Source organism: Dipodomys spectabilis, unplaced genomic scaffold, assembly GCF_019054845.1.
Source record: "Dipodomys spectabilis isolate Male_0828 unplaced genomic scaffold, ASM1905484v1 ptg000701l, whole genome shotgun sequence".
In the NCBI taxonomy this organism is placed as follows: Eukaryota; Metazoa; Chordata; class Mammalia; order Rodentia; family Heteromyidae; genus Dipodomys; species Dipodomys spectabilis.
In genome coordinates this window covers 6,807-14,432 of record NW_024871378.1, presented here as the reverse complement: position 1 = coordinate 14,432, position 7,626 = coordinate 6,807, and the positions used below count along the sequence as shown (strand labels likewise).

General features: G+C 36.2%; 1 pseudogene; it reads right to left on the bottom strand.

Annotated features, from left to right (window-relative positions):
• Positions 1–2,857: 2,857 nt before the first annotated feature.
• LOC122101894 lies at positions 2,858–3,914 on the bottom strand (annotated as a pseudogene).
• Positions 3,915–7,626: the final 3,712 nt, after the last annotated feature.

Below are 7,626 nucleotides of genomic sequence, written 5' to 3'. Positions count from 1 at the left end.
TCACGCTTATGATATTCCTGTATAAACTTCTGGGATGCCTCCTCTCTCTCCCTGTCACGCTCATACAGAGTCCTTTGTACATTGTCAAACTTTTCATTTATCATGTTTGCCAGCAGTGTTTGTAGAGCTGTTTGGGAACTCTCCTCTGGATTATTCATTATCTGTTCTAACCCCTGATTATAAAGATTGGGAATTGAGATACCCGAATTTGCCATTTTTCTTGTGTTTTTCCGGCTTACTCTGCCCATTTGAGATGAAGATAGCACCAGTTTTGTGCTAGAACACTATCTTAAGGCAACCATCAACCAAAGTTTGCATTTGTACAGTCAATAGTCTACAGATACAATCTAGTTCAACAGATACATCTATTCGACATCAAACAACTATATGTTAAAGGGCTTCGAACCGCAGAGAAGAATTTGGAAAACCAGAAATTATTAGGGTTAGGGAGAGATGTGGGTAAAAAATAGGAATAGATTGGTGTGGGGAGGCACAGGGAGAGTTAACTATGTGCTAATCACAATGCAGGAAATAGGTTGGCTAGGATGCAAGTAGAGAGAGAGAAAAAAAGAAGAAAGGGAAAGGGGAATGAAAAGAGACCAGAAAAAAAATAGAAACGTAAAAATTAATGTTATTTTAGAGATTAAAAGTCCATCTATTTATAGAGGAATATGAATATGTTGAGAGAAAGGGAGGGACATAGAGGAGATGTGAAAAACTTTAAAAAAATGCTTAAAATATTATATAGGTATAAAGAGGTAGTACTGCTATTAATGGATTTAAGTCTCAGAGGTTTTGAATTGAGTAATAAGTTTGTGGATTAAGTGTGTACACAATGGGGGGTAGGTTCTACTGGTTAACTACGGGTTTGTCTGAGGATGTGCAGGACAAGAGTTAAGTCACATAAAGAAGAACAAAGAGGAAAAGATGGAAAGGATAGGAAAGTGAGAAGAAAAGATCAGAAGTACAGTAGAGCTAGAGAAAAAACAAAAAATAATTAAGAATGAAAGAAAAAGAGAAAGAAGACAAGAAAAGAAAGGAAAACACACATTCACGTATTCCTAAAATAAAAATTATAAGAGGAGAAAAAAATAGTTACTGGAAAGCAATTATTTTTTCAGAAGAGGCAAAAATTAAAGATTAATAAAAATTTTAGAAAAGTAAAAAATTTTTTTATATATATAAGGTAACAAAAAACGAAAAAAAAAAACAAAACAAAAAAAAGAAAAAAAGAAAAGAAGAAGAAGAAGAAAAAAAGTTCTTTGATTTTTTTTTTTTTTGGGAGGGGTGGGAAGAGTCCTGTATCTCCCTTTTGTCTGTAACCAGAGTCTGCTTGGAGTCTCTGGTCAGCTTGAGGTCCTGTGGCTCGATTGGTTTCTTAAGTCAGTTTGTTGGAACAGGCAGAAAAATGCTCTGCTTTACCCAAGATTTTGAGATCCCCCTCCCAGGTTAGTTTACTGGGAAGGTGATCTGCTTTGAGAATCACAAAAGAGGGGGATGCAGTGATGAGGCTAGGTTCTGGGTAGAGTTGAGGCCTTTCAACAAACAGTAGCTTTTCCCTGGGGCTATTTTGTGAAAAAAACTCACAGCACCCAGCCTGGAGCCATTCTCATGGTTTCTGTTTTTCAATTGATTATGGAGGCTGCTAGAAGGAGGGGCAGCCTCTGGCTCTGGTTACCCGGTGAGGAGAGCCACTCCAATGGGTGGCGCCTGAGCTGGGTGACTTTTCCCTGGATGGAACTGAGTCTGTGAGGTCACTTCACCGTTAAGTTCTTGTGACCTGCTAAATGACTAGTTTTATTCCAAGGCCTGAGCTGGAGCTAGCCGCTCCTCGGAGCTTTGTCGGTATCCAAGATGGAGATCACCAGTGCTGGGGGGGGAGGGGTGGCCTTCCCTCCTCTGCTCCCTGAGAAGGAGTGAGGAAGTCGGGCTTCTACTCACGCCGAGTCTTGGATCCCGGGTCGTCTCTGGTCTGCAAACTGCAGGATGAAGTTGTCCGCTCCTTGTCGGTTCTTGCTGGTGTTGAGTAGAATCCGCTTGTCCGCTGCGTCTGGCTCCTTCGTCCCGGACTGTGTCTCAGGTGTGCCCCCGCGGCAGTGGTCGCTGCCGCGACCCTGCCGCCGCCGCAGCTGCTGCTGGCAGGCGCTCAGATGTGTCTGCTTGGCTTCCCCTCTCTTGACTAACTCTCTGTCCTGTGATGGCACACTTGGTGTGATTCTCTGACTTGGGACTGTTCACTGGAACTCTGAAACTGTTTTCTATGCAAGAGCTTGTTCAGATTCCAGCTTCTCCTCCGCCATCTTCCCAGAACTCCCCTCTAGCTATCCTTTTTTTAACAAGAAACTAAACCACATAATCATATTACCTAAATATTCTAGTAATTAGATCTAAATTTGGACTAAGGTATAATTTGAAATACGTAGTACAGGAAGTTTATGTTTGACTTCTTTTATAATGTACATAGATTTTAAATAACATGTATCTGTGATTCAGAATATAAAATTACAGCATATCTTGACAGATGTTAATGCCAGGGAGTCAATATTTGGTCTATTGTAAAAGTCCAGAAAGAAAATATTTTTTGAGAGAATAGAAGGGTATTAAATAGAAATGATGGGAAAAAGCATTGGCCCTCAAATAAAAAGGCCATTCATTCAAGAGTACAGTATTACTCTTTTCTGATATTTAAAAGCATTATTCCTAGTATTAGGAATAATACCATTTACCATCTAATTCTTATGTATTACAGTAATTACATATCCATGAATACAGATATAAAAATACAGACACTGCATGACAACTAAGCAATTGTGGAACAACTCCCTAGCCTAAACCACAGCATTACTACAATATTTATACCTTAACTGCTTGTTTACATCAGAACAAAGTTTCACTAAGAATACTAGTAGTTTTTAAATGATGTAATAAAAACTCTGATTACAGTTTTATTATTTTCTAAATTATATTTGAGAAAAACAAGCTGATGGCTTCACTTATTTTACTACTACTATATTCTGGATTATCTTATACAAATACATGTATAGAAACTTAAAAGATCATATTCCCATGGGGAGACATTATTGAATCTGAATCACTGTATGTATTTGCAAAACATTTTACCACTGCAAACATTAGAAGTTTTAAGATCAGGCATGGGAGAAGGTTTATAATTGACTACAGTGATGATGGTGTACTTCCATACAAGGCCTCTTAGTGACATCAATCAATTGGAGGTAGGAGTTTATCAATGAATTGCTTGGCATCCATCATTTCCTGTTGACATGAACTGTGCAGCATGCCTTCATATGTTTTGAAAGTCACATTGGCTGGATTGACCAATGTTTTCAGTTTTTCAGCAGTCAGACAACCAAACATTAGGGGAACTAAAGGGTCACAATCTCCATGACACTGGAGAATATAAATATCTCTATTTAGCTCCACTTACAGGACCCTGTGGAAATGAAGTCCGAAGTGGAGGCCAGCAACTCAGGGCAGTGTCGCCTGGCAGTTTCTGCTGCATGGTGAGAGCAGTGTATAAAGATAAAGCTCCTCCCTGAGAAAATCCTCCTAAAATAATTCTGTTACAAGGAATGCCATTCTTTACCTCTTGATCTATCAAAGCTTTTAAACTTTCTGAGGCCTGTTTAATTCCATACTCATCTTCCTGGGATTCTGGTGAAAGCCCAATAATATCAAACCATGAAGGCATAGCCATATTCATATTTAATGTAACAGGCATAATTGGTGCATGTGGGCAGATGTATTTGATATGTGAACTTCTGATACCAGCAAAGGCTTCTGCCCATCCATGCCTAGTGTCTCCCAGTCCATGAAGGAAAATAACCGCGGCGGTGGCCTTGCGGGCAGCGGGCACAAGGCGGGCAGCGGGGGGGGGACATGTTACTGCCGCACATCCACCAGCTCAGCAGACAGCGCGTCCGAATCAGAAGGGAGAAGTGGGCGTCGGCCGTGGCCAAAGGGCGTGCGAGCGGTGGAGTCTGGATATATTTCTTTATGTTGGCCACTATCTGGAAGGACAGACATATTCAATCTATGTATATATTCTCACATTTTTCCATTTTAATATGCATTGTGATACATTTCTACTAATATTGATTCCTTGGTCTTTCTACAGTCTCTACACAATCCAATAGGAATAGAAATTGCTTAGACTCTCTTTTCCAGGATTTCAAGTAAGTATTAGTTTTCAATCATTTTCAAGAATTGTGCTGATGTTATAATTTTCTGCAAAGATTGCAGCCAATATTTTATATTATTTAATAGGAAAAATACTAATGACTAAATATGCACATCACCAGAAACAACCTGTTTTCAAAACCAGCATATGTGGTGATCATCATCTGTATTCACATATCTAACCTAAACCCCAACTATACTGTTCCTGTTTCTACACAATGTAGAACTTCATAAAATATGCTTTGAAGAACTAGTCTATTTAGCAACAGGAATAGTTCCACAGTATTATTTATTCATGGACAATATTATTTGAAAACAAATTGTAATATCAGAGAAAAGATAAGCATAACACCGGTTTGTATGAACAATGAAATACTTTATGTGGAAAACAAGTAGTAATTAGTGCTTCAACTCATGTGCAAAATTGTTAAAATTGGTATGACCTTGGGTAGCTTCTGGCACATCAGTAATTTCAAAATGTGTACATAATAGAGTTTTTTGCGTTTATTCTCATTGTATATTTGAAGGCTGTAATTTTCCGGTGATAAGTAAGAAAAAATGATCATGAAGAAACATTTTGAAAAACCAAGATTGCATTGATCTCAAGCAAACGATATCCAATATTTATTTTTCCATTTGCTGTATGAAAGACACAGAAAGTTTTCTTGACTAACTTCCTTTTGCATAATTTCATGCATTTTTGTTGGCCTATTTTGTTAATATTCAATAAGGAAATTCCATTCCTTCTATATGCATTTATTACTAGAATACTGGAAAACTCAAATTATTGGCCCTGATGACTATCTCCTGAAATTAAGCAAAATGAAGTGTATTTAAAATAAGAGACATTGCACTTTAAATATAGATCAATGGATTTGAATTCCTGCCAGTAATTATATAGTCCACACATTATATCAGACTACAATCCATTAGTCAACAATGTTTGTGTTTTGTTTTTGAACACCAAGTCCAGCTTTCCAATTTTAATCATCCAAAATGGATAGGAAAATGTATAGCAAAATTAATGAAAATTTGTTGAAATGTATGATTTTGCAATCGTCAACCAAATTTTATATTAGTTGTAACTGGACAGGTAATAATTTTATCTCACTATACCTGAGCAGTATCTACTGAATATTTCTCAAGGCCAGTTTTATTTCTTCTATATGTGATTGGTATAGGAATATATAAAATCCCGTTAGAGTGCCTTGTGTTCAGACTTATTTGGATTGTGCCTTCCAAATGATCGACAGAAATAGATCATTTGCAATAATTGGCATATGTATATGGTAATTTTATCAGATAAGCAGAAAAGGTCAAAAGTGATACAGATTGATAGATTATAGGTAGATAGATAGATAGATAGATAGGTAGATATAGATATAGATAGATAGATTCATAGATAGACAGACAGATAGATAGATAGATAGATAGATAGATAGATAGATAGATAGATAGATAGATAGATAGATAGATAGATAGATGATAGATAGATAGATGATAGATAGAGAGAGATAGAGAGATAGATAGTTAATGTATTACCATATAAAATGATGTTATGTGAAATGAAAGAAAAATTATGGCGAGAAGATATTTTTCTTGATTTTAATATACTACATGATTGTTTGTTGTTGTTTCTACGTTATGTTCTTCCTCCTATGGTATATTCCTGTCATTGCATTTGATTTTGGTACCTATTTTCTGTATAAATTGGTCTAATTTGTGAAGAGAAGGAGAAAAATGAAATCTTGAAACAAGAACAGAATATGACCCATTCAAATAATGATATTCACAGGACACTCTGTTGGAAATGAACTTTACCACATTTGGATGGAGATGAAGGAGTTCCAGAAATGTTAGTGGGAAACAAAAAACAAAAGATAGGATAAAAATGCTCTACAAGAAATATCCCATTACTGACATAAATGAAGTTCTTCTGCACAGCATCTTTTCAAGACAATATTATTTTAAAAGGATAAAAAATACCACCACAAAACAAAATGAACTAATTATGGCATCCAAATTCCCTTATACTCTCTATTTCGTAGAGGTAGCTTTATCACATATGACAATTTTTGCACTGTGAGATTTTAGCTCTTTTTGAGTTCTCAAAGGAAAATCTGATCAGGATTTAAGAGAATATACTGGTTGATATAGGACTACATTATTCCCTAAATTTTAAATTGAACGAACTGTACTAAGGAATGATCATCTTTTTTTTTCTATTCTCAAGGGTGGAATTCGATTGACTTAGGTAGAAAATTGGAAAAACAATTAAACTGAAATGAACCATACTGTTTACCTCATATTTATAGATATTCTGAATTCTTAAACTCCCAAAAAATTCTAGTCAAATATATTCTAATTTGAAATAAGAAGACAAGCATCATGAAATTAGAAGCATACATTGTGGTTTAGAAATAAAAGCATCCTAAAGAAAAATTAAAAAAAAAGAACAGAAAGAAAAATAAAACTTAATAACAACAGCAATATAAAAAAACCACACTTTTATTACAGTGCAATGTCCAGCCAAAAGAAAGTATAGTTTATCAATTTAATTATAAGTAGTAATTCATTAAATAACAAGAAAATGAAGTAACTTAGAATTAGTGTTAAAAGTGGGATTGGTACTTGGCTAAATGAACTCAGCAACTAAACTTTGTATATCATATTTTTGGTGGTTTGTGGGGGTGGAGTTGTAACTTGCCAACAGTTGTAACAGGATGTGGAATTTTTCCTAAAATTTATGAATCTCACCATATCAATACCTAATATTTTGTTACATATTGCTGGGTTCAATGTAGCTTTTGACAAATCACATTCTTAAAATATTCAGCATGCCTTCTCTCTTTGAAGGTCCTTCTACGTTATGAGTAACTACGGCAATCTAGCCAGAATATACTAACCAATTTACTCAGTGATCACCTGTGATAGCATGATTCTGTAAAACTATGGCAGTAGTCTATACTGCCATAGTACTACTATGGCAGTAGTCTAAAAGTTTTTTTGAAAGTTACAGTTCAAAAGTCAGTGGGAATTCCTGTGTTTGGGCCTACAAATCCAGTTTAAATTTTTTTTTAATTTAATTTAATTTTATTTGTGAACATACTGTACAGAGGGGTTACAATTAATTGGGCAGGATAATGTGTAAATTTACCAAGCATTGCAGCCTCCTCCTTTGGTTTACCCTTCACATCCCTTCCCAGCCTCCCCCCTCCCCCCAATCCCAATCCTTCTCCTTTCCCCCCTCCCCCCCCCCCCGCACCGACGTTGTAAAGCTCGTTTTGGACATGACAACTTGTACTTCTCATTGTTGCAACAGGTCCACCTGTGTCCTTAAACAACTGGTTTTACCCCATCTCCTCAACAAGTTATACTGACATCAAATATAGTGAAAGCAGGGGTTATACTATGGGGGAGGGACATACA